At 42.3% G+C, this 25,620-nt stretch overlaps 1 long non-coding RNA gene across 1 annotated transcript in view; it reads left to right on the top strand.

The window, feature by feature from the left end:
• Nucleotides 1-15,712, top strand: part of LOC132331875 (uncharacterized) — a 40,880-nt gene extending 25,168 nt beyond the window's left edge. The window contains exon 9 of the long non-coding RNA XR_009487695.1: nt 1,443-15,712. This is a non-coding gene — a long non-coding RNA (uncharacterized LOC132331875). The remainder of the gene's footprint in view (nt 1-1,442) is intronic.
• Nucleotides 15,713-25,620: the final 9,908 nt, after the last annotated feature.

The following is a 25,620-nucleotide window of genomic DNA, read 5'->3' as shown; positions in this document are numbered from 1 at the left end:
TTCTCAAAGCCATGTCCAACCTGGCCTGGGACACTTCCAGGGATGGGGTGTCCCTGGGATGGAATGGTTAGGAGGTGCTTGTTGGTTCAGGTTTTAGGTTTTTTGGTTTGTTTGTTTTTATTTTATTTCTGTGTTTTGTTTTGGGGTTTTTTTGGCAAGAAGTCTGAGTAATTCCCCCTTGGCATGACTCTCCTGCCTTGTCCGTGCATGAATTCACAAGTCACGGCTGGGCTGCCCCAAACGTTCTGGTGCAGTTCCCACAATAACACTTCCCATTTGACAGTTTTAGAAACTGCTGCTGCACCAGACTTTGCTTTAAACGCTCCCTCTGCTGGCTGTACTGCAAATGATTGTCTTTTGACTAAAAACCTCCGAGTGGAATTAAATTGTGAAATTACCAGGTTAAGAGGAAGAATTCCCTTTATTCCTTCACCACACCCCGAATCCCACCTCAGTGGCACAGAGTGTACTGCACCTGTCCTGACACTGGCACAGTGTTTGTGGGAGAGGGACTTTTCTATAACACTGATTATTATTGCTGATTTAGGTCTCTTAATATAGAATTTATTATCTTTAACAAATTTTGCTTATCCTGTACCGTCTTATGATGGGAAATTATGGGGTTTGAGATTCTGCTTCAGAAATAATCAGTTGTTGTAATGGAAGTGTTTAGTGTTCTCTACATGTTATAAAATCAGAAAAAGTTATTTAAAATATTGTTTCTGTAAAAGCAGCTTCAAAGTAGCCATTGCAGTGTTTCTTTTCTTGGTTTTATTTTGCCTGTGTTCCTGCTGAATAGTTGATAAACACTTTAAAATTCTGTAGAAAACAATTTGGAAGAAGTATTAGATTTATGTTAGGTGTGAATTTAGTCTCATATTAATGATGTGCTGCCAGCTATTCAGATGACATTTATAAAAGAAGTAAATGCCATTGGCTTAATGCCAGAAAAACTGGAAGTAAGAGTGAGGAGAAAACATGTGTCTCCCCTGAGGAGTAGCAAAATAAAACACGGCCGAGCTCCAAAGAGTTTTCTTAGTGTCAGGCAAGGAGCAGAACCCAGGCAGGGAGGATGCAGGAGAAGGATTTTGGGATCCAGCTGTGTCAGGCACACCTGGGTCAGGCACAGCCCCATGGGGCACTCGCTGCTGCTCCAGCTGAGGGTGGGAGATGGGAAATAGGGCACAGGGACAAGCAGGGGATGTGGTCACAGCCACACTCAGCTGAGAGAGGCACTGCCTTGCATTGCAAGCCCTGCAGAGTCAGATGTTTTATGACATCTGAGAAAACATCGCTGGAAAAAAAGTGTTTTATGTGGCCCAGACTGTTTTTAATGCATTCAATTTCATGCAAGCAGGAGTATGACTCTTGCTGGCTTTAAAAATAGGGTTGTAAGTCCTTTGAAGCATTTTTTGCCCACTTTTTTTTTTTTTTTCCATCAGGAAAAAGGCTTTGTATTCTGTGAAAGATACAGGAACCTGCCAGACAAAATGGAAAACTCCCCACATTAGGATATTTCAAAAGCAATGCTGCAATGATCAATAAATGAAAGAGCAGGGGCAGAAAATGGATTGCAGGTCAGAAAAAAAAGAATGTGAAAGGAAGGCAAACAGGAATAAAAAAAGGAACCTGGACTTTTGCTGGCTAAACCAAATCTCAAACATACACATAACCTATAGACACATAAAAATGTATACATCAGAATGGAGAATGTGAGTTCTGCTGTTTATCTTGAAGAAGAACACCAGCAGCACTGCAGGTTTGTCCACTCTTCAGCACCAGCAGATGTGGTCACCATTAATCATTTGGCAGAAAAGAAGTATAGGAGGTGACCCTCACAGCCCACAGACACACACAAGTCTCTTGCCTTGAAAACAATCAAAAATCAGAAATACAAAACCAATGGTCCTGGGAAAAATAAAATAAATCACAAGTATATTTCACTTTATTTATTTGTTCTTCATTTTGATAGCACATCTCAAATTACACTTGGTAATGAGATCTTACGAATCTTTCCCCTGCTCTGGGACAAAAAGCAAAAACCACTCATGCATAAGGTATTGAATGCATTCACAACAAGTATGTTGTATGTTGGGCTTTTGAACATCATAAATATGAGAACATTAAACCAACTGTCATTGGTATTTTTTAACAATATAGTTGTTAAGATCATAGCAGCTTAAAAAGTTTAACTCAAGTTTACCTGCTTCCAATATTTTTATTTTAAGTTTCTACTACAATTTGGTAAGAGATTAAAAAATATAGAGGCCCAAATACTACAAAATAATGCTTTAAAGTATTTCTATTTAGTTTGTAAGTGTTAAAACTCACAATGGCCTTTCTGCTTTGACTAGGAACGCAGTTCTGAAATTACTTAGATGAAGGTTAAGAAATTCAACTTATTTGTGATTTTTATGCATCATGAAACCTCTTGAAAGAGGCATGGGCTTCCAGAAATGTTGAACACCCATCCTTTAAGAGGTCCTCAGCCAAAGAGACAGAATCTCCATCTATTCCTGCAAATATTAGCCAAAATACTGGGGACTCACTAATATAGTTCTCAGGTCCATGAAAGCAGGATAAGAATGAGTACAGATTCTGTTATGCAAGTTGATTTTGCTATTTTGCCTTTTTTTTTTTCCTTAAAGCTGTCTTCTGAATGCCTTGATAGCCATCAGGAACAAGACATTTTTGCAATAGAAGGATAGAGTCTAATTGTAGAAGGGGAAGAAAAGCTGCCTACAAAAGCCAAGATCATGATAAGAAAACAAATTTACTGAACATCATCTCTGAAAAGACTCTACCATGCACAGGTGAAATACTGCTACAAACACTTGCTCTGATCCTACATCATGCCTTAAACTGCTTTGTGAAATAACCAAGGGATGAAGGTGCAAGATGAACCCAAGGAAACACCTGGGGATGTATGAAAACACAGGAACAAATCCAGGTGTTGTAACACGGATTAATCTTAATCCCTTGCTACCAGGCATCTGCTTTCTGTAACCCCGAGTCAGTTCTAGGAGCTTGTAGCAACACAGCTGGAAACAACCCTAAATTTCAAATTTGGGACATGGGGACTGTGTGCAAAGGAGAAAAAAGCACAGGAGGAGGAAAGCTGGGCTGGGACTAACTCAGTTCAAGGGTTACACTGAATTTAAAAAGACAGCTCTCTGTCTTTTTAAAACTGGAACTCAGACCTCTTTTTTTTGCATGTTGTAGGATCCCTCAGGGATCTCTGCAGCTCTCAGGTATTAAACCACATGGCTGCAAGATCAAAGTAGTCCAGAGCTTTGACAGAAGTAGTTAACAGTGTGCATCACATCCACGTGGTGCTGAGATCTCGGCCATCGCACCAGGCTGCTGACGGCTTCGTAAACACGTTCACTCCAGTTATAAACTTACTTATTTCTTGTGCCAAGACTTCAATGTGCTTCAGTGCATGAAGGAAATTTACAACCCACTCCAGGAATATATATATATATGTACATATATTCCAGCTCTCCCTTTCAATTCAGTTTAAAAAAAAAAAACAGCAGCAATTATATTTTAGATTCGTAACAGATATGTATAACTTAGCTATAAACAAATGCTGAGCTAAAGCTTTGCAGAAAGCTCTCAGGAAAGCGAATTAGTGTAAGATTTTTAGGAATATTAACCATTTTCTTCCAGTACCACAGTTATACTATGATATATAATCATAGTATGTCTACATATTATACTAATGACAGTGAGTAGATATAAATTGTATCTTTTCTGACATGGGTTTACTCTTAAAATGGGAAATACAAAAAGCAGCCTGTTGTTATAACTCAGTATAGTGATTTTTTTTTTTTCCTACTATTTTAGTCATAGTTTAAGGTCAGGTAAATGTAGTCTCCATACAAAGGGAAAGGACTCTGAGGCAGATTAGTAACTTGTCTTTTGAATAGATATAACTTTGGTTGCTGTCTATTCAAAGCATAGAATCTATGAAGTTGTGCTTATGGGGAAAAGGAGGAAAGGGTTTATATCCAGATAAAACGTCTGAATTCCTCTGCAGTGTTAATTGGGTTTCTTGATCAAAATTTATTCTGATTCAGATTGTCACTTGGTTGGTCTAATTCCACCAAGTCTTTGTACATGCTAAATGGAAGAACAATCTGGGCCACTGCTGAAAAAGCTTTGCCTTGTGATCTCTGTGTGAAGTATGCTGGGAATGAGTTTTGGCCTGCATGACTGAGCTGACATCCAGGCCTTGTCTCATTAATGGCTTTTCTTAATACACACAACCATGTTAATAACGTGGTATTTCCAGGAAGCAATGATTCAGCAAAGCCATTCTCCTATTTAATTTAAATCTCAGTGAAAGGGGACTGCTCTGTATGTATTCTAAATGTCAGAAGGCAGTTTGATCTACCAGAACCTGATGGGATTTTTTGAAGAACTTTTCAGAATCCTGCTATAAGGAATACTTTAATGAAATAGCCTTTGTCATGATCTCCAAGGGCTAAGAAGCCTCACCTTAGGGTTCCTGAACCAGGACAAAGGGGAGCAAACTGCTCAGCAGGACCCAAGCCCAGCAGCATCCCTGATGTGGGGACAGGCTGCTCTGAGCTAGCTCTTGGAGAAAGATGGGAAGTCAAAAGCAGATTGGAGCTGCTGAGTGCCTGCAGTCACATTCCCATCCATGAACTACACCCACGCCAGAGAATTCAGCTTCACAGCTCCATTGTGAGTAGGAAATTACTGCCTCCCTTGCAGAAGTGGGGTGTAAGGAGATGACCTTGTTCTCCTGGGGACCCACAGGAAGTCTGTGGTAAAACTGAGGATGAATTTTATTTCCCACTTTCTCTGTGCCTACGGACTTTTGACACCACCTTCATTTCCGCAAGCTGTGAGCAGCCTGGACAATAGACAGTCACAAAGTGGTTTCTCTCCGGCCCTGCCTGTCTGAACTTTACAGACTGGCTCAAACTGCACAGATTTGTTGCCCAGTAGCGAGATCATCTTACCTAGAGCAGTCTACAAGACAGACAAAGCTCAGCTGCAAAGCTCAGAATTAAATCTTCTGTATAGACTGGAGCCCACTTCTATTCGCTTGCTTTCCTCCTTTCATGAAGCAGGAAATACAATAAAAACTACAAACACAAAAGAAAAGTCAATGAACAAAAACTTCTACTATTAATTACAAACATTAGTGCAAACCACACAGCAGACTATTTGTAGTAAGGTCAGTATTTTCTGTAAGGTCATACAACTGAGGCTTTAAACACAGGTGAAGTCACATTCTTTAGCCAAATAAGTAGTCAGCTTTGAAGGTCACTCACACAGGAAACCTGGATTCTGCTGCTACACATCATATTTTATCTTTGTGTGTATGCTATCACACATTTTATTGAAAATATATTTAGTCCTGTACCTTTTAAAAATATATTTATTAAAAGGTGGTAAAGACCAAATTCCAAAGCTGAATTACAGGTTTGGCTAAGAGACTCATCTAGCATCGTTTTAACTGCCTAGAAAAGCTTTTTCAAAAAATATTTTTAAAAATTTAAATGAGCTGTTTGTCTATGGCAAAAAGCCAACACCTAAATCCATGCTTGTCATTCAAATTCATGGCCCTGCTGCCCAAGGTTCTCACTGTGACATCAGATGCTTAACACTGCTGTAAACTAGCTCACGTTTTTTACATATTCAGAAGTAGATGTAGATCTTAGGATTTATCTCACATCACTTCAAAGCCAGGGCCTTTGTACCTAATTAAGAGTCAAAGCTTCAAAGTTGCAGCCAGGCAAGAATCCTGCAGTAATCCTGATCTCCCTGCTCAACACGTATTTATGTTTGGCAGTAGTCATCTGGGACAAAGTAGAAAAAAGACTGGTTTGGAAAAAAAATACTTCTCAAAATTCTTTACTGGGCAAGGCCAATGGAGCTAGAAAATGCTGCAGTTAGTGGTTTTCAGCCGAACAGTGAAGTCAGAATTCAGAAAAAGTGCACTTTTTGATGTTTGCTCTTCCTCCAGAACAGACACCGCAGCCATGCGCCCACCCTTCACAGGTTCTCATCCAGCCACTTGATGTAGCTGTTCCTGGTCTGCACGCCGGCCGAGAAATCCGTGGGCCACACGGTGAAGATCATGCAGCCGTGGAAGCAGTCGTGGAAGTGGTCGAGGGTGACGGGCACGCCGGCGCGCTCCAGGCGCGCGGCGTACATGGCGCCGTCGTCGCGCAGCACGTCGTTCTCGCAGATCAGCATGTAGGTGCGCGGCTGCCGCGCCAGCGTGGCGTCGTCCGCCAGCAGCGGCATCGCCCGCACGTCCAGCAGCGCCGGCAGCCGCTCCACGATGGCCTCCGTGCCCGTGCTCTGCACCACGGGCTTGTAGTTCTTCTTGAAGGAGGGAGGCAGCAGCGAGGTCCAGTTGAGGCGCGCGCGGAAGGAGAGCGCCCGGCCCACGTTGAGCGCGGTGTGGTTGTTGATGAGCAGCTCGTGAGCCAGGTCGTAGTTGCCGTTGATGTAATCGATCCAGTAGTTGATCATGACGTAGCGAGGGAGCACGGGCATGTTCATGTTCTGCTGGTACGAGGGTGTGTTGAAGTCAAACGCCTGGAGGACTGGATAAATCAAGGCCTGCAGTTTTGGTCTGACAGGTAAATCCTCATCTTTGCTAAGCTGTGCGAAAAACATAGGGCAGAATTAAGGTCATGAAGAAGATAAACATGTATCGATGTAGACCTTTAGGTTTTAGAGTGAATTCTGCTCTTATACAGATAATGTGGTAGTTTTGTCTTAAGTATATTCCTGATCTTTTTCTCCTCTCATAAGGTGGCCATTCAGGCAGATCCAGCATCCTGTTCCCAACAGAAACCAGTGAGATAAGTTCACTGAAGGTAGTAGGAAGAAAAGAAAAGTGCTAAGTGGCATTTCTCTAACACAGTGCCCTGCTGAACAAGTGGCAACAGCAGGATTTCCTGAATTAAAGAAGCTACTCTTGCTTTTAAGAGCTTTTAATGGATTTTTCTTCCATGAATTGATCTAATTGTTTTTTTTCAGCCAATGCAGATTGCTGGCATCCACAATTTCTTCTAGCAAAGACTCACCTGGTGCAGAAGCACCTCCCCGTGTCTGACTTGACCTTTGATTTAAGTCTACCAATTACAAATTTGGTGCCCCTTGACTGCCTTACTGGAATAGTCAGCAAACTCTTTGTTTCATCTCCTACACAAGATACCCAGTGCCCTATCGTGTCTCATCTGGTTTAAAAAGAATTATGCATCAGGAAATTGAATTAGGAATGCTCTTTACAAAACGTGGCACTATCATGTTTATCAGTCCTCAGTGTTGAAGTTTTTATTGTAATTGTCTCATTAATTTTTCCACCCTAATTCAATATTGCAAGGTTGTCATGATAATTAGTTGTCTGGACATGGTATCTGCTTTCTTATCACTAATGGTTATGGAAATAAGTTAGTAATAATAATATTTCATTCAACCGTGAAAAATATTACTTGCCTTGGGTCTCCTTTAAACTCTTTACTAGATCAAATTCAGATTACATTTAAACTGCAGATATACAAAAGAAATTTCCTTAAAATTGCAAAATGCTACAGGAAGACAATTTAACAGAAGAATTAAGTTCCACTTACTGTATATTTTGTCCTTCATTTGTATTTGAAAGAAATAAAAGCATATTTCTAGAGACAATTATCTAAAAATAGGCAGCCATATTAAGAAATTATGCCTACTTGGAAAAACAAGGAGTTCACCAGAAAAATAGGTTAAAAAAGTCGTTTAGCTACTTGCTCTTAAACTGTGGTCCATAACAACACTGAAACAACACATCACAACCTATGTGATTCATATAGTGACTAAGTCACTTCATAGAAGGAAAACTAACAGATTCTGGCTTTCTACCATTCTGTTTTCAGGAGTGGCACATCACCACCTGTGATGGTGCAGCACAAAGACCCTGCCAGCCTCTCTGGCCTGGACTGCAGTAGTGCAATAAAGAAAACTCAGTGGATGTTACCTGCTGGCACACAGCAGCTGCCAAATTCCCTCCTGCACTGTCCCCAGAGATTGCAATTCGACTGGGGTCCACTGAATACTCAGCCAAGACATCAGGCTGCAGGAAATGCCTTGTTGCACGAAGAGCATCGTGGTACTGCTCAGGGAAGCACACCTTGGGCACCAGCCTGTATCTGCAACAGGAAAGGGATGAGAAACAATTCTTACCTCTGCCTTATGGTACTGGTGTTATTGTAACTCTCCTTTAGGATTTACAGGTGATATCAGATAACTCTCACTGGAAATAGGTTATTTCATTAAGATAAATGGTACAGAAGAGGTAGGAGGTGTGTGATACGTATGTAAGACTTAATCTTATAATTAATGTTCTAATTTGGAAAAATTAAAATGAACCTACTAGACAGAAATAATAACAATATATTATAACATTGTGCAGCACTTTCCTAGAATTTACAATGGAGGATTTCATCATGCATTATAAAAATCAATAGTTATGACACCCTTGGCAAGGGAGTTGTTACACCCTGCCTGGTTTTAATCCAAATTCCCACCTTAACAAGGATGAGGGTGAGTAAATCATACACACCCAACACGCTCCTGTTTGGCTGAGCCAAACACCTAAGCACTTCTGCTTCCCAAATTTTTACTGATGTCAGGAGAGAATAAACCTTGCTACCCCTCTGTGCCATGAAATGAACAATAGCCAAGAAATTAAGCAATGCCAATTTTCTCCAATGCAACAGATGCAATAATTCCTTTCCTGTATCAAGGAGAGGAGCAGAAATACACCCATTGGCCAGGTGGGGGATGGAGGCACAGAGAGCAAACAGTCTGCCAGGAAGAGCCAGCAGCTGAATCCCAAACATGATGCTTCCTCAGCTTCTAAATAACAGTGCAGGAGAAATCTGTTTGTGTTTACTGAATAATCTGACATCCAAGGGTTGTTACTGGGCCTTATGGTACACAGCAAAGTTTTCAGCTTTTCAAACTACAGATTTTACACCTTCTCAGTAGAGCGTAGCCAACCAAAATTCAGTTCTCTGACTCAAAACATCTTTAGATTGTAAGCCGAAGAAGTTTCATATGCAGAATAAATTTTTAACTTCCTATTACAACTTTCAAGCTCCAATTGTGACCTGCTGTCAGAAAGCAATCTGTATCTTGTATATACAGGAATCTGAGGGTGTCCTTTGGGAGCTCCTTGCAAAACAGCGTAACTGTAAACTGTGCATAGATTGTGAAAGTGAGATGTGCAATTAGACCAATGAGGAATCCAATTAGACTTGGCTAATTGAATACACACCCCTTGATTGAAGGATGCAATGATTGAGGAAAAGAGGTAATAGTAACTCAGAGCAATAGACAGAATGACACCAGCATAAATCAGAAAAGGAATAATAAGGAACTTTTCAATATTGTGATTGCTGCTTGTCTGGAATAACCAACAGCTGCTTTTGTGGTTTTCCTTGTTTCTAATAATAAAAAACCAAAACAGTAGGAAAACATAAACCCATCCCCCCAATAGTTTAAAGTACACTATAATAAGCATTAAATAAGTAACATCAACTCCATATAATTAAGTTGCAATTAGATCCCAAAGCTTGGTATGTAATGAACTGCAGGTGGGAAACTTGAGTAATTTTATCAAGTGGTTGGGTTTAAAAAAGAAAATATTGAAGCTGACAATAAAGATGGGAACAGTACCAATCAAGCTGGAGTCGTCTAGGTAATGTATTTAGCTAATCAAGAGGTTTGTTTGCCTTGGAATTGTTCAACATGTTAAAAAAGCAGCCCTGCTTCTCTGTTGTCTGGCAGTCTTCTGCTCTTGAGGGAAGCACAAGGCTTAAAAGATAGGACTGGAACAGTGGGAGATTGCAAGAGCAGCAGGAAATTGCCAGACCTCACAGTGTATTCTAAAATAATTAGAAAACCAAATGAATTTTTGATACCACTCCAAATTGTTTTAATTTTTAAAGGATAAAGGTATCAGGCTAGTATAGAAAATTACTGTCCAAGTTACAGCTTTATAGAGAAGCCACTATGGAAGGAGAAGCTAAAAGAACTATGTTACAGTTTTCTAATACCTTAAAACTACTTGATCAGTTTTAGATTACTCACTCAACAGAGACAACAACAGCATTCAGAGATTCAGCCATGATTCTGCAGAGATTGTTGTAAAGGCTTGTTCCTGGAAAGGAAGGACATGGTGTTAGGGACATGTGAGTCAACAGTCACAAAGCTGTCATTAAGCTTTCTCAGAAAAGATACAGCTATCACACAGATAGAGTCCATCAGATTTTACTACCAAAGTAAATGATAAATGAGATCAGCCCATAACTGTTCAAGTGCCAAATCCATACTACAGCAGAAGGAACGTAATTCATCAGAATTTCAGAATCCTGCAGTCCAATGCCTTTCCTCATCTGTTTGTTGGTGACTTCAGACATGTCATTTCACCCACCTATCAAGATTTTCTCAGTTGGCCAAAATCTAAGGCACATAGTGGTTTGGGGGCATTTACATCCAGAAAGGGTTACTGCTGTATGAGTTACTGCCTGTGGTTCATTTATTATAGCATGCATTGCTTTAATTCGAATGAGTTGCCCTATTAATGTCAGCTGAGCTACTCATTTAAGGGAGGATTAATCACAGCTATCCTATTTATCTGAGGACTGATTATCTTTAATTTTGTTCCTCTCCAGTTACTTAATTGTTGGTTCCCAGTACTATAAAATATACAAGGACATGAAACGTTTTCCAAAGTATCCAGTCTTAGAAATTAGTATTTAGGTGTAGCAATTGTGTCATTAACTTCTGCACCTTGGACTCAGGGATACGTCTAACAAAGCCAAGCTATAATCATCCTGACAAAGTGCAGCAATTTAATATAAACTTTTGCACAAGAGTCATATGCAAACTATTACAGAACAAATGATGCAGGCAGGAGGTTAACAAATATCCTTTAGGCAGATCTAAGAAAATCCATCTCAAAGCACGATTCCTCTGTAGGAAGAGGAGTAAAATGTTTAACTGCTACAGGACAAAGAGACTGGAATTTCCAAAGGCATGTGAAGGCCACATTTTAAAGTTATTTAGGAACCTAAATATCACTCAAATAATTTAGACTTGTACATCTAGAGTCCAAATGCAATCAGTATAGTCTGTGTTTTGCATTATTTTGTAAAAATCCACTAATTTTCTTTGTCTGTAGAGGAAGCTGCAGAATCAGGGCTTTATGGACTACAGGATGTCCTGGGAACAATAGGGAAGGAAAAGGGAGAAGACTTTTCTCAGATCTGGATCTCAGAGCAGCCACAGGAGCCACAAGCCCTTTGTGTCCCAAGGCTGTTTTCCTCCTGTATAATGTGGAAGCAATCAGTGGTCACCTTATCACTACCTATAGCTATACCTCACTTCCCCTGATCATGTTTGTGGTTCCCAAGTTAATGGAGTAAACAGCATTAAATTTTAAGGTAATTATGCTAGTGATGGTGGTAGTGCCTAAGGAACAACCCAAAGAGGAACAAACCTCTACCTGTTTTCCCTCACACTCCTCCTGCCTCTGGTCAGCAGTGTGTATTCCCAGATAGGTGTTATTTAAGAACCAAACATTAGCAAGGCTGTTGCATGCAGTGCAGATCAGCTCAGAGTTCTGCTAATTAGTCTCTGAAAATGGGGCAAACCCACGTAATTTCCTTATATGTAGCCACCGGAACCTGATCACCAAGAACTGATTTTTGCACATTACCTCAGAAAGTAGAGGACTGGCCTGAGCAGCCCACCCTGGCACCACAGAAATTTAATCAATAAGCTATTTTTCCCTCTTATGATGTAAAAAAATTAACCTTTTGGTCCTTTTACAGCTCACATGCAGATAAGATATGCACTTCTGCTGTGTGTTCATAATATTTTTCTCCCTCTCTCCTTAGACTTGATCCACCAGAGTGGAGACAGTCACTACTGAATTCAAGTACATCTTAGCAAAACTGCCATTCCTGGCAGGAAAAAGAGCTTGTGGCTTTTCCTGCTAGGAGAAAAGCAGACTGAAATCCTATTTAATTACTGTCAGACACCTACTTGCACTTGCCAAGGCCCAGCCCCCTCCGTGGATGTAAACAACGCTGCGCTTGAGGCTTTCATCTCCCTTGGCAGGAGGTTCAAACACTCTCACTTCCACGCCATCAAAAACAGCATCCGTGATTTTAATGTCTTCAGAGGAGACAGACTTCAGCTTGTCAAAGGTGCAAATCAAATAATTCAGAACTATCAAGTGATGGCTGAGTCTCAGGTAGTGAATCAGGTGACACTAGTGGGGGGAAAAGAAGAAAAGAAATTTCTGTTACTTCAGAGCATATCATATTCTACCACATTGATGTGTAATACAACTGCATTCAAAGGGCAGGTTCTACATGATTCTTACAATATTCACTGGAAAATTTAATTTTATCAATAACCTCTTATGTTTTTAAAGCTGTATTAAAACAAAAAGCTGCCCATAGAAGATTTTCTGTGGAAAAATAAAATTAAACTATGAGCTCTTTAAGGGTCACAGTCATGAACAAACGCTCAGATCCTCTGAAAGACTCCTTGGAAGGGAATAACGCTCATGTTCCACTAGGGGACCTACAAAGTTCCTCAGACTGGTGCCAGCAGAGGGCAATACTACACAGGCGATGTTTTCTGGTGGAAAAGTATCAAAAATGCAGATTATTTCTCTTGTTCCACTGCAAAGCAAAAGTCTTTCTACTTCCAAATTAAGTAAAGTTCCCTAGGCCTGCAAAGAAATTTGGAAACAGGAATATTCTTAAAGGAATATAATGGTGTTTTTTGGCTTGTCCTGTGTTTACCTGCAGAACTGGGAAGGATTTGAAACACTAGGCAAGAACAACAGTAGGTTAATGACACTTTTTACCAACCCAAGAGACTCAAGTGTGTTACTTTTTTACATGATTAAAACACTATGAAATTGAAAAATGATCTGATCCTTCTGTCTCCTTATGGTAGGAGACAGAATTTATCTCCTTTAGCTATGCAGGATGTTTTTAATGTTTATTTTTAAAATTTTTCTCTGGCTCGATTAGAAATCTGTTTTTCTTAGCAAACACTACAGGGATTCAAGGCACTCCTCAACTTTGAAATGGTCATGACCTGCTCCCCACACATGACCTGCTCACTATTTGTAGTGCATACTTGTTCCCATGCCCTGGATGGTGCAGCAGGGGTGGCAAAAGGCCAGCCAAAGGACCACAGGGACTTCAGTGTCCAGAATGACCTTTTAAAAGGAAAAGTAGAGGAGGTTTTTCCCCTTTGAGCTCAGAAACTGGACAACCAGCAAGGCCTTTTATACAACTTTCTCAGAAAAGGCAATGGAGTTGGGAGGCAAAATGAACACATATATTTAACCTGTAGGAACACTGCCACTAGGAAAACTGTCAGCTGGGACCTTTTATTTTATGTCCAGGTACCAAATACTTGGAAGAAGGAGAGGTGTCCTGTTGTATAGGGCTTTTCTACACATGCCCACTGTGCAGTGTGAATTCTGCCAGTCCCACTAGTGCAGTGTAACCTGCTACAAAGAATTCAAGATGCTGACACAGAGTGAGCAGGGTCACCCAGGTACTGGTCTAACCACATTCACCTGCTGAAGAACAGATAGCTGCCAGTTTAATCTGTACAAAATCTGCACACAACCCCCCTCCAGAACAAAAGCAAGCTTTGAAGCACTCAGCTTCCTCTCTTCCAAAGAAGATCTTACAGCCACAATCTCTTACATGTAATTTTTTTCTCTGTCCTAATTAGTTTGAATGTTAAAAAAGTTGAAGTATTTGCTTTCATCCAGGTTTGGTACAGGAAAGGCCCTGCACAGCTCCCACTGCAGACTGCTGTAGAAAAAAAGGACAAGTTTGATGTTTAAAAAAAACCCCAAAATTTACACCAAATACAACGGGCTCTTATGTGACCTGGGAGAGAAACACACTTCCAAAACAAGAATTTTTTAAAAATTACTTTATTTTCTTGTTTTAACTTGTGGTAACATCAACCTGCTGAGATGGTTTGGTAAGAATCCAAATTTTAAACTGTTTGCTGCTTTTTGGATGGGACATAACTTCTTCTTACTGCAAGTCTTTTTTCTGGGAGAAGAAACACGAAATATCCACCTGGCAGGAGCAAATGCTGAATTAACAAGGCTACTTGCATCTCTGAGTTTCAGCCCATGTTTTTTTCCTACCATTACTTAAAATTCCCACAGGAAACCCCAGGACTAGTTTGAAATCTGAAGAGCAATACATCTATTAATAATCTGGCACACAACTTGTTTGGCTGCCACTGATGTAACCACATAAAGGTCTGATCCTCTCTGTGCCCTATGGAAGTTCCCAGGGGAGGTAACCACTGCAAAACAGTCTTAGAAATACTGCTCAAGAAAAGAATGTTTTGTAGATTTTATTTAGCCTGTGCTGCAATAGACATCTCGGTTTTGTTTTCTCCCACTTAAGTTTGCATTCTCTGTAGACAAGATTACCACATGTTCCCTGGAGTCAGGAATGTTTTGTTTTTAAGGCTAGTTAGGGGTATTTACCAAGAAGTGTTTTGCCCTGCTCTTCAAATCACAGAGCAGCCTGGCCATCTGCAGCCTACCATGCCCTTTCATGTCTATTTCTCCTAGAATAGACCATGCTTTCCAAGAACCCAGAAACCTGGAAGAGATGCTTTCCACATCAGCACCCAAAGGCAACAGTCCTAATTATTTATCAGGCATGGGCGGTTTTTCTGCCAAGCATTTATCAGATAGATTCTCTGTTAGTCAATCTGCCTAATCAGCCTATTGGCTTGTTATTTACAAGGCATCCGGATTGTGCTTTTTGCTGGCAAAGAGCCAGTCTTGTACAAAGTTCTCACAAATAAATTTCTTCTTTTCCTATCTGTAAATATTAAAAAAAGACCTATCATATCTTAGCAGTCTGTACTAATACTCCTGGCAGAAGATGTGGTTGGCCAACTCTCCTCTACGAGTACCTTGCCACTCAAAGGACAGCCCTGCCCATCCTGATGCCTGTTCTTCCCTGGCATCTTTCTTGTGGTGCCCCTGGAAGCTTCAGAGCATGATCTTGCTGCACCAGTTAAATACAAACCCAGCAGAGCCAGAGGAACACTAAACTTCAGTCATGTCACCACCTAACTGATACCCCAAGGCAAGAAAGAGGATCAGGAGAAAGGATACCAGCCCTTTTGGCAGCAGCTGGATCACCTTGAATCTAGGATAAACCTGGAACAGCTCATCTCATGTGAGCAATAGTGGGTTTGATCTTTGTGGGTAGCTGTGGTTTTTACCACCCTCCCAGTTACAACCTGCAGGGCTGCTGCAGGTGATCAAATGTAACACTTCAATATATTTGGGGATTATGTGTATGTGTGGATGTGGAGAGAGAAGAAAGAAGAGAAGAGAAGAGAAGAGAAGAGAAGAGAAGAGAAGAGAAGAGAAGAGAAGAGAAGAGAAGAGAAGAGAAGAGAAGAGAAGAGAAGAGAAGAGAAGAGAAGAGAAGAGAAGAGAGAAGAGAGAAGAGAGAAGAGAGAAGAGAGAAGAGAGAAGAGAGAAGAGAGAAGAGAGAAGAGAGAAGAGAAGAGAAGAGAAGAGAAGAGAAGAGAAGAGAAGAGAAGAGAAGAGAAGAGAAGAGAAGAGAAGAGAAGAGAAGAGAGAGAGAAAAGAGAGGAGAGGAGAAGAGAGAAGAGAATGTTCTTTGGTGAAAAGAGAGAGCAGACAGTGCTGTAATACTAAAAGCTAGTGGAAAGGAAGAGAAAGCATAAGGAAAAGGGGGAAGTAAAGAGACTACAGGAAAGAAAGAGGACATAGTATAAAAATAAAAAAGCCTGTGGGCAACTGGCCTAGAGCTGCTGTGCCAGCTACAAGCATAGCACATTGCTCGCTCTGGGTCACAGCTGCAAGTTTTTCCACTACAGCAAAATCTCCTTTTATTTTGCCAGGACATTCCCATGACTGAGATTTTAAGGTAAAGACTATGCAGGCACTCCCAAGGGACTGAACTGTTCAAGACTTTCCTTTTGGTAAACTCTTTGATATGGGGTGCCAGGTACTGAAAGATTTAATTGATGTAGGACAAATTTTTCAGTAAATGAAGAAAGGAGTCAGGGCAGAATGAAGAAAGTACTGCACCAGTGAGGCACCATTACTTCACCTTTAACCACCAATATCTGTCCCTAAATGATATGGATTCTCCTACTGGCTCCTCAGCTGATAATTTAATGAAGAAACTCACATTCCCTTAAGGACTTGAATTCCATTCTCATCATATGTTCTCAATTGCAAAAAAGTAACCCAAAAGTTTTTGTTGCAAATGTCCAGTGACCTCTAACTCCACTCAGCACATTGGGACTCTCTGTCCTCAGATGACTTCCTGGGCTAACCCTGGCTCTGCCCTTTAGCACGGAATGATTGCGACAGGTCAGGTGGCGCTTGCAGCGCACAAAGGCACAAAGGCACCACCCTCCAGAAGCACTGGCTGCTGCCTCCAGTGCCCTCCCAGCGGGCAGAGCCAAGGTCCTGCACCGACCTTTCAGCCTTTGGGGGCATCAGGAACTGGGCAAACAGCTAAGGCTCTTTTTACATCCAGCACTACTTGGGAGCCAGCCAAATCTCACTCATGACTCAACTGAGTAATGATGCTGGAACTGCAAGGCTGAACTGTCTAAAACTCAACTTCCTACCTTAAAAGACACAGACACTATAGTTAGATCTGGCATTGCTTTGAAAACGGCACTTCTGTAACATTACAGGCCAAAATACCAACTAGCATGTCTGTAGTCGTAACAGATTAGTGAAAAATAAACACGATTATTTCCACATTTAGTGGAACAGCATCTTAGGCAATTTGTGTGCATCTTGAGCAATTTACCCTGTTTAAGGGTGATTTTACAAAACAATTTCTCAATGCAAGTGTCCTGTTGCCCAGTAAAGAACATGTCTTTTTAATGCTATTAGATAAGACAATTTTCAAAGACAGGTGCTGTTAGTTTTATGAATTTCCTTAAGAACTACAAAGAAACCAGGAAGACTGTTTTTTCAGTTTATTAATTAGAAACAAAATCTAATTATGTTTTAATGTAAAATTTTGCTCACATACCAATTCAATCATGATGATCTGCTTTTATAGCAACATAAGTTGCTATAAAACAGGTAACATAAGTTACCTGTTCCTGCAAGCAGGACTTACAGTGTGGTTCAGTTTCTGCTCAGGTGCCAGTGCTGTGAGACCTACCTTCCATAACTAAAAACCTGTTTTACTGTAAATCGATTCTAAGACTGTTCTTGCATCCAGAACCATCAACAACTTACTGCACTGCCTACAACTAAGACTTACATCTGTCCAGAACTCACACACTCTGAAATATGTGGGTAGAGAGAAATTAAATGTTAGAAATACAACAGTTTTCTTTACTCCTGAATGTTGATATCCCATGGTTGATTTTAGTCCAAAAGTGAATGGAGAAGAAGCACAAAGGAAACACTTGGCTGATGAGTTTTCTGCCCTGTACAGTTGCCTGCTTTCTTCCATATACATCTATCTGATGGCCCCTATGCCAACCCATTTATCATTCCAAACCTTTTCTAAGAGCTGTCCCAATTTCAAAAAAATTCCTCTTTCCTTGCCATGCACTAGAATAGCAAGTGTCTTGACAGTAGTGTTCAGAAATAACTTATTTCAAAGGACCTGAACAAACATGTGCTGCTCTCTTTCCTCTTCTAAGGGAGGGTGGTTAGAGGAAGAAGTCAAAATGTCTGTTATCAATACTGCTGCTACAGCAGAATTACGAATGTTGCTCTAGACACTCGTAAATAGACACCCACTGAAAAAATGACTATGGTTAAATCTATGGCTCAGTCCTGTAATTAACTTTCTGTGGCTTCCCAAATTTCAGTGAAGCTAGTTCTGATGTACCTGTGTATATATATGTATGTATACAAGTTTTTTAATTTCTAATCTCAAATTGTGTTATATCAGCTTCATGTAAAAATGTTACCATGCTCCATTTTGAGACAGGTGATGGGCAAATTACTCTTTCTTAGGTAAGCATTTTCACATTAATTCATTAATATCACTTAAGTCTCAGTTTCTCTGTTTTCTTTCCAGAGCAGCACAGGGCATTAGAGAGGGCACAGGAACAAGGTTCTGGAAAGTCATCTCAGTTTTCAGCTCCTTCACTGGAATTTTTGTGACCTCAGATAAGCACTCCAGCTCTTCCTACCTCTGTTTCCCTCGGTTTAAGGCTTAAACTGATACTTTAGTAGTATCAGCTCCCTTCTGTAGTACGTTTTGAAACCTGCTTAAAGAAACTGCCCTATAAACATTACATACGTTTTAAATCACCTGATTATACGTGAGCATTTGTTGGATTCTCACACTGAGCCAGGACACTGACTCAGTCCCAAGCTTGTAAAGAAATTTATAGCTGCCTGGGACAAAACTCTACATGCAAATGTAAAAACCTTATTATTAGTACACTGGAAGCCAGGGACAGCCCTATTGTGTTTTATTCATAGTGATTATTAATGCACTGAGCAAATAAACATATTATCCCTAATAAGAAATGGTCACACTTAATCATCAGAGTCTTGACAAATCCATTTCAAAATAAGCAAAAGACAATTAATTTATTTGAAGCACTTGAAGTTTGTGGGGAGAAAATACATTTCAGAGATTTTAAAATTAGAAAGGTATTTCTGTCAGCTATCAGACCTATAAAGCAAAGTAATAAACAGCAAGCTGAAATACATTCAGAAGCAGGTGAAAGTTCAGCAGTCCCACTGAGAGAAATGTTAAAACATTTGGCCTTGAAATAGCTGATAGAGAAAGAAAGAGGAAGCTGACCTCTAGAAAAGGACATACACTTAATAATATATATACACACACACACACACACACACACACACAAAAAAGATGCCTAACAAAGTAAATACACAAGCTTAACTTTTACAATCCTACCTTTGGTTCACCAGAGTTCCTTCCTAATGACAGTCATTTATTCTCGACTGTGTTGCCTCAGTGTTAGAAAGACTTCTGAACCCTTGGAAAGCACCTTCTCTTTCTCTCCAGAAACCAATGCCCCAAGGCTCACCTGCTGTGTGACTGGGGCACCTCTAACAACTCACCCACTTCACGCTTCTGGGTTAAACTCACTTGTCCCTCTGTTTTTTGCAAGTGATGTTACAGGAACTGTTACTTGGTTAGTAGTTTTTCTCACTATTGAAGTTTTTATTTCTAAGGCCAGAGATGTAAACAACTAAGAAATGACCACTTTCCCCTTCAAAGTCTTCCCTGCCCCAGAGAGTGGGGCAGATGTGGGCACCTCAGTCCCGCCACCAGCCTGCTCCAGCTGGCACCCACCAGGCTTTGTCCTGCCAGCTCCTCCGGGGATTATGACCTCTAGAATATCTCAAAGGAGATATTCAGCCTCCAAGCTAGAGGCACCAGAATGCATCTACAACCCAACACACCACATAAACAAACTGAATGTGTAGCTGAGGCAGCAGCAATATACATATATATAGCCACAGTCATACCACTTTCTAAAGTTAGGTCTCCTTGAGCCAGAGGTTCTGGCCTTGATTCAGGTGTTCCTGGACAAACCATGGCACTGTGTTTTGCAGGCAGCATGCTCTGCAGGCACCATCGCCCTTCTGTCCCCACCTACCAATGAATTTGGGCAAGCTCAGCACCTGCAGTTCAGTCACTTGAGTTAAAAACACGGAGCAAGTGAATGTCAAGCCACAGATTTTACTGCAGAATTTAAGCTATTGTATTGCATAATTTTCCTCTCATTCAGGAAGACATACAAGTGGACCAGGTTTTATCTGTACAGCAAACAGGTTTTATCATTTCGACCTAGAGGCATGCTTTGATTCAGCTATACAATTGGACCATAAGATGTCCCAGGGAATCAGATGAGTGATCCATTTAGTTCCAGCCTCTGTCTCCAAAGGTGACAACCAGAGAAGCTATTCAGGCAGAATATACAAGTTTGGACACTCTATGGGGGTCACTGTCCTCATGCTTCTCACTACTCACCATTACTGCATTAAGAATGTAGCAGGTACATTCCCACCTAGTCCATTTATGAGCCTTCTGTCCACTAACTCATTTAATCCCTTTTTGAAGGGATCATCATGTGCTCTAAATACAAGCTTTTGCACATTTCAAAACAATCCAGTAAACTAAAATTTAAATCAAAACAACTTTAAATTTTCACATACACCCTGCCTTACATCAGTCCTGCCTTTGACTGATCAGTCCTTATGAAAGACTGGATAATATTAGAAGAAAACAAACTTCACAGATGAAGTTATTGTCAGAAAATTTGCCATCTCTTTTCTGTTTCATGTCAGCATAAAAACGCTGGCAGAAAATATGGGAGAAATCATCAAGTGACAACTGCTCCGTGACAAAAAGCAAGCATACAGAGAGTTTTCTTAAGTAACAAGACTCCAAATCAAGACAGTTTAACATTTGAGAGAGCTTCGGATGTCCTCTTTCTCCAAGGCACAGGGATCGGATTAAAACCCACTAATTCTTTTTTCCTGACCAAGAGCCGGCAATTGGCACACCAGACCGAGCCGCACGCGGTGAGGCTGTGCCGGGAGCCCCGGGCAGCGCTGGCAGCCGGCGGTTCCGAACGGCGCTCGCCGGACGGACGGACGGACGGACAGGGGCGACACCCGGGGCTGTCCCGCGCGGCGCTGCCGCTGTCGCAGTTACAGAGGGACACGAGCCCGCTTCTCCTCCTGCCTGCGGGACCGGCCCAGCTCCGGCCCGCCGCACACGCGATGTCACCGACCCGGGCACTCCCCGCTCGGCTCCAGATACAAGGCAGCCCCGGGGTGCCGGGCCGGGAGGGCTGTGCGGGGGCCGCTCCAGCTGCGCGGATGCCCCGGGCCGGCACCGTTACCGCGCTTCCGACCGCCTCCGGTACCGGTGCGGGGGCTGTCCGCCCGCCTCCCCAGCGCCGGGGTGCCGGGGCTGCCTTACCGTCTGCTGCACCGCCCGGAAGGTGGCATCCAGCAGCATCAGCTTCCAGGGGTCGGACACGGCGCCGGGCAGCGGCAGGTACACATAGTAGGCGGACAGGGCGGCCAGCGCCGGCAGCAGCAGCCAGGCGGCCCGCATCGCCTCCTCCGCGCCGTGTGCGGCCGCCTCGCCGCGCTCCCCGCGGGGCGCGCACCGCCCCCGGGCCGGCCTCCCCCGGAGGAAGTCCCGGCGCTTCCTCCCGGGCCGCCGGCCGTGTGCCCGGCCCGAGCCGAGCCCAGAGCCCGCCCGGCGCCGCCCCGCCCGCGCCCGCCCGCCCCGCGGAGCCGCCGCGCCCCGCGGCCGGGCGCGCTCGGGGCATCGCACCCACCCGGGGCTGCCCGGGCCGGGCGCGGGGCCGCGGGGAAAGGGGCTGTGCGGACACAGGAGGCGTGGGATGACGGAGCTCCTCCATAGCGCTCTCGGCCAACAAAGGCATCCACATCTGCAGTGCTGCCTCCTGGCACCCCGTACCCACTGCTGATACCCCGTACCACTGCCGGCACCTCACACCTACAGCCAGCACCCCATACCCACTGCTGGCATCCCGTACCCACTGCTGACACCCCGTGCCCACACCTGACCCCTGTACCCACACCCAAAAGCTTCGCCCACCTCAGGCTGAGTGGTTCTGTGGGGGCTGACCTGGCAGCAGCCAGCCCGACCTACAAGCGAACCCCACCAGTTTCACGGAATCGCCGAATGGTTTGGGTTGCAAGGGACCTTAAAGACCATCTCATTCCAAATTCCCTGCCATGGACAGGAACACCTTCCACTAGACCAAGCTGCTCCAAGCCCTGTCAGAGATGGCCTTGATTTTCATATTTAGAGTTGTAGCAGCAGCAGATGTGTGTGGCGGCAGCTCTTTGCCAGCAGAGAACAAGAATATCAGCGTTCAGGTAGGGTTGGCTGGCCCTTCTCCACTGAGCCCGGAGGCTGAGGAGGTGAGATGAAGGTTGCAACATGGAACAATTCAAGTCAGTTCAACAGGATCTCAGATACAAGGTGTTTCCAGAAACTCAGGGAGACCCTTATTTTACCTGGAGAAACCATACTGTTTCCCATTTAACAAATCACAGAATGATTCCAGAAAGATTATTTGTTTAAGGTATGTTTGTTTTGTAATTTTGTTTTGAACTGGGAGTTTGTTGGGGGTTTTCATTTTTTTACCATGGGTCAGTAACAAATTTTGGTGAACACAGAAATATTTCTTGTGCCTAAAACAGGAAAAAAATTTAAATAGATTTTTTAAATCAGACTCTAAAGAGTTCAGCCTTTACACAAGTCTTTACTTAGTCACAGTCCTATCGTCAGCAAATTAAAATATTTATTTAAATAGCCAGATTCATGTACATTATGAATCCACTGCAGAAAATAAAAAAGAATAAGCACCAAACTTAACACTGACTATAATTAAAAATGAATTAATGATACTAAAAAGTCACATAGAAATATAAATAGAGTCCTGGAAAGCACAACTTTCCTTTAAAAGTTGACATGAAAACGTAATATAAGAAAAATATGTTTCTACAAACTAAAAGGTCAGCTTTTAGTCAAGCTTTCCTAGAACTGAAGTACCACCTTGCTGATTCTAAAGGTTGCAAAAGAATGTTTCTGGAATGAGCGAGAAAGTCAGGCCCTCAAACATCTTTAACCTTTTCTAATAACAGCAGCAGATGGATTTTCTGTGGTTTTCACAGTCCATTTGGGTAGACTACAGAAGGGAAGAAACAAGCCAAGTAAGCAGCACAAGGTAAGTCCCCAAGGTCTCCAGATTTTTATACAAAGTTGTGTCTTTCTGTAATATTTTGTGCTCACAGCTTCTCCTTCACCTTGTGCTCTGCTCCCCTGCCTCCCTTGCTCTGCATATCCTGTTCCTCTGCCTTCCCAAGCTCCTGGCCCTAAAACCCGCACTCAGCATCCTGAGTGTAATAATTGTACCCATCTCTTCCAACAAACTCACTGTTCCCAAACCTCCGGCAAAACTGAGCCCCACTCCTCTCTCAGCTACTTATCTCCTCAAAGTAGGGATAAAAAGGTTGGATGGGATTTTTCTGAGGTTTCTCATGCTCCCACTGACCCCCCACATATATCTGGTGCTCGATCTCTCCCCTTCCTCATATTTTAAAAACTGCTGTTCTGGCTAAATTGAGTCAATGGCTCAGTTGATTGAAAAAAATTTCAGTTGATTTTCAGTTGATTGAAAAAAAAAAAAACCAAACCAACAACAAACTACTGTGGTTTGAGAAAGATTCCTTTGTTTAAAAACATGTAAAAGAGATAAATGAAACCCCAGGATGCTTGCAAGACATCTAAAGGCCAGCAGTTTACCTATGTAAACTCACACCCTGAAGCCAATGAAGAGGTGCTGGATCCCAAATTCCTGGGACAACACAGCGGGCACGAAGGTCTCCTTGGGCCTCTCGGGGTTCCATCAGCTTTTCCAGTGTGGCCTCCTTGTCCTTTGCCACAGGTGTGAGATCCCTGCTCTCACACAGACAGCATGTCAGGATTTATTTAATGATTTAATCTCCTGAAACTTTCTCCCTGTGGGTGTCACTGCTTGAAGAAGGTATTTAACTATAAAATAAATGGTATGCTCCTGGGTAACTGATGCCTACATAACTGGAAGGAAGGGCAGGTTTCAGCTGCGTGTTACATTCTACAGAACACAAAATAATGGGTGTTTCTATTTCAGAGCCTTTTATAAGAAAAGCACTTTGATGTTTAAATGTCAGACATATGAAGAATAGTAATTATTTTGTCATCAGACCTGTATTAACCTTTAGTGAGGATAAGTGCACTTCTTTAAAAAAAAACCCTCAACTTAGCCGTTTTTTGAAGTGATTAATACCTAAAATTTGTCTGTGTTCTGTTCTTGGGATTCCAGGTTCACCAGAATAACCAAACTGCTTTATCAGTTTGTAATTCTGGATTTTCAAGTATATTGTAAAAATGGCTAATACAAGTCACTCCCAAATGCACAGGGACCCTCTATTTATGTCCTGAATGTTTTGGCATTGATTATATCATCTTTTAAACCTTTATCTGGGAAGTGATGCATCTTATTACTTCTTAATCTCCTATCCAATTAAATATGGTTCTCCTGTCTTTGCAAGCACAACATTTTATACAGACTTTATTTTTTTTTTAAGATTTTGATGTTAAGTGAAAATTAATGTGCAATTACCAATATCTTTTCCAGAAACAAGTACTATTGACTCCCCTGCAGAACTTGATGCAAACCTAGGAGAACCCTGGCCCCTGGTTCCAGGTGTGGGGGAAACCTGGCTGAAAAGAACTTTAATTTAAGAGTGTGCAGTGGGGAATCCAGTGAAAGTTGGCCTGGCCTGGAACTGTGAAATGATGGCCCAAGTGGGTACTTGAAGGTGACAAAAGGACCTCAGGTAAGGGTGGATTTTGACTGTAAGTTATCATTGAAATTAGTCAATGTGAAATAAAGTAATTGCAGGGCTTGTGTAATTGTGTAATAACTGGACACAAGTGTCAACACTGAAGTGACTGCCTTGTTTTCCAGGCTGTTATTCTGAAATCTTTTCCTCAGGAAAATAGTCCTAATTTCTGTGTACCTCATCAGCAAAACTATATCCATATAAACAACACCATTATCAGTTTCCTATGCTTTTTCCTATTTTGTTTTTCTTCCAAATCATAAAAAGTCAATGGGCTTTTACAGCTGCTGGATCGATCATGAAAAATTTGAACTGAAAAAAATTGTTGTATAAAAAAAATTTGGACGATCTAAGAACTCAATTTGGCAGATAACAGAACATTTTGGAAATAGAAAATATATCTCTCATTGTTTTTACATTGGAAGTTGGTTTACATTTGCAGTAAACATAGCATAGTGCTAAATCAGGTTCCAGGATGCTGAGCCCCTAAGAATCCCTTTCCGTACCAGTAAGGTTTGCTATTAGGAAAAATTAAAAATAAAAGGACAGTTTAAGCATTTGGCATAATTAATTTATTTCGGAGCTGCTGCGTGGAGTCAGCTGGTTGACTTTCACCTTGACCAGTCATATTTTCCCGGCCGCTCCTGTTTCCTACGAACCGATTATTCTGAAAATCACTACAAGAGAAGCACACCGGCTCGGTGTTTTGTGTTGTTTTTTTTTTTTTTCTTATTAGCAGCATTAATGTTTTTGCGGTGACCACATCGGCTTTCTCCTGGTGCCCTGGGTTGGCGTGGAGGGCGGCTGGACAGGGACCATGAGGGGACCACGAGGGGGCCATGAGGGCAGGGCACCTCCTGCCACTCCCGCTCCATCCGGGTCTCTGGGCGCGGCCGTTGCGAGCGTTCAAACCCCGCGGCAGCCAATCAGCGCGGAGTGTGCCCTTCCCAGCAGCCAGTCAGCGCAGAGTTCGTCCCCCCCACCGTCCACTCAGCAACCTGCGCTCCGTACCGCAACAAGCGCTGTGCGTCTGCCCAGGAAACATCTCACAGCCAATGGGAGCGCGCTTCGCCTGAGTGGCAGGTGCCGCCACCAAACTCAGAGGGAGAAGGGCGCTGTGGTGC

Source organism: Haemorhous mexicanus, chromosome 10 (assembly GCF_027477595.1).
Source record: "Haemorhous mexicanus isolate bHaeMex1 chromosome 10, bHaeMex1.pri, whole genome shotgun sequence".
Taxonomy (NCBI): domain Eukaryota; kingdom Metazoa; phylum Chordata; class Aves; order Passeriformes; family Fringillidae; genus Haemorhous; species Haemorhous mexicanus.
The sequence above is the reverse complement of the archived record's forward strand: the minus strand, read 5'-3'. Positions and strand labels throughout refer to the sequence as shown.